Source organism: Prunus dulcis, chromosome 1 (genome assembly GCF_902201215.1).
Source record: "Prunus dulcis chromosome 1, ALMONDv2, whole genome shotgun sequence".
Taxonomy (NCBI): Eukaryota; Viridiplantae; Streptophyta; class Magnoliopsida; order Rosales; family Rosaceae; genus Prunus; species Prunus dulcis.
Genome location: NC_047650.1, coordinates 23,312,472 through 23,314,982, shown reverse-complemented (window position 1 = coordinate 23,314,982; position 2,511 = coordinate 23,312,472).

The window sequence follows — 2,511 nt, the reverse complement described above, 5'->3', positions numbered from 1 at the left end:
TGTTGTTGCTTTTGTGTTGTGTTGTGTTATAGATGGAGTCTAGCCACTCTAACACACCTAATGCCTCTAATCCCCAAATACAAACCGATACACCCGAAACACAATCTCCAACTCAAACACAAAATACCACAAGTGAGGGGCTTGTGGTGGGAGATAGGAGGAAAGCCCCAAAATCGATTGTGTGGTTACATTGCACAAAACAAATAAAGAAGGATGGTAATGGGGTAGAGAAGGTTGTAGGGGTTTGCAATTATTGCAAATTGGAGATGCTGGCGGACCCTAGAAAAAATGGGACAACGAGTTTAAAAAATCACATAGAGAGGAGATGCAAGCTCTCTCCTCTCTATCAACAAGGTGATGCAAATCAACCTTCTTTGACAACGGATACAATGGGTAGTGGATTGGTTCCTCACACATTCAATCAAAAAAAAATGTGAGTTAAAGGTTGTGAAGTTCATCATTAAGGATGAGCATCCTTTTAGAGTCGTTGAGGGCTCGGGTTTTAAGGAAATGATGAACGAGGTGCAACCTCGTTTCAAGGTACCAAGTAGGAAGAAGGTTGCCGAGGGGGTGTGGGAGTTATTCATGGTTGAAAAGGCAAAGATAAAAAGTGTGATTGGTGAGAAAAGAGTTAGTATCACAACCGATACTTGGACATCGATCCAAAATATAAATTACATGGTTGTGACGATCCACTTCATGGATAGTGATTGGAACTTGCACAAAAGAATAATTAGTTTCACAAAGATCACTAGTCATAAGGGCATTGACATAGGAAAAACCCTAGATGCATGTTTGACGGATTGGGGCATACATAAAGTGTTCACAATTACCGTTGATAATGCTTCCGCCAATGATGGGGCGGTTGAGTACATGGCACAAAGTTTAAAGGCAATGAACACCTTAATGTTGGATGGGAAGTACTTGCACTTGAGGTGTGCTTGTCACATTCTTAATTTAATTGTTAAGGATGGGTTGAAGGAGCTTAGTGCCTCAATTGAGGGTATAAGAAATTGTGTGAAGTTTATTCACTCTTCTCCGGCAAGGTTGGATAAGTTTAGAGAGTTTGCCATTGCATGTAGGATGGACAAGATGGCAAATGTGCCAATGGATGTGCCTACAAGGTGGAATGCAACCTATAAAATGCTTGAAGGTGCATTCAAATATAGGCAAGTCTTTGAGAAGATGGCATATTCTTGTGAGGTGTTTCAAGCTTACTTTCTAGAGGAAGAAAAAGTTAAGAAAGTGATGGTTAAGAGAGTGGGACCTCCAAAAGATGATGATTGGGAGAAGGCATTAGCTTTTGTGCATTTTCTCAAAAAAATTTATGATGCTACATTGAAACTTAGTGCAACCAAAACTTGTACATCCCCAATAATTTTCTTAGAATTGGTTGCTTTACAAGTTCAAATAGAAGCTAAAATGAAGGATCCTAGAAATCCTACTATGCAACGGGTAGCATCTTTAATGAAGTTGAAATTTGACAAATATTGGGGGAGCTTTGATGTTGTGAATAAGCTTATATTTTTGGGCAATGTGCTAGACCCAAGGATGAAGCTTCAAATGCTCCAAATAAGCTTTGGCAATCTTGGAGGAGATGCTAGAAAGCAAGATGAGATTGTGAAGGAGGTGGTAAAGTGTTTGAATGAATTGTATAATGAGTATAAAGGGGTTGGAGGGGGTGTGAGCCAAATTGATGAGGATGAGATAGATGATGAGGTTGAACAAATTGGTGATGATGTTGATGTCACATTTCAACTAATGCAACAACTTGTGCAAAAGAGGAAGGATGAGCAATCCGTTGAGATATCCAATGAAGTGGATAAGTACTTGACGGATCCTTTTGAGAGCCCCTTGAGCAAACAATTCAATCTCTTGAATTGGTGGAAAGGGAACCAAACAAGATATCCTATTCTTTCACAAGTTGCCAAGGATATCTTTGCAATTCCGAGTTCTATGGTTGCTAGTGAAAATGCTTTTAGCCTAGGCAAGAGGATTGTGGATCCTTTTAGAAGCTCTTTGCATCCTAAAATGGTAGAGGCATTAGTGTGTACTAGTGATTGGCTTAGAGCAGACGAATTTTCCTTTTACAAGGAACCAACGGATGATGAGGTTGAATTCTACAAGGAAATGGAAGATATGACAACTTGTAAGTAATTAGTTTATTTATGCTAATGTTATTTATGCTTCTTCTTATAATAAAATGTACTAAACTATGTTGTTTTATTTGTAGATAGCATTGGTGCTCAAACAACACAAAGGGTTTCTTCAAATCCACTCACCACCAACACTTGAGTTTGTAACATTGGTGTATTGCATTTTTCCTTTTAGTTTGTAACTTTAATTAACTTTGAATTGGATTTTTCCTTTGGGTTGTAACTTTAATTCATTTTGCATTGCATTTTCCTTTTGGTTTGTAACTTGAAAGGATTTGGAATTGGAATGTTTGAGAAGTTGAGGTTGTGAATGCTTGAGAAGTTTAACTTTAATTGGAATGCTTGGAATTGTAAC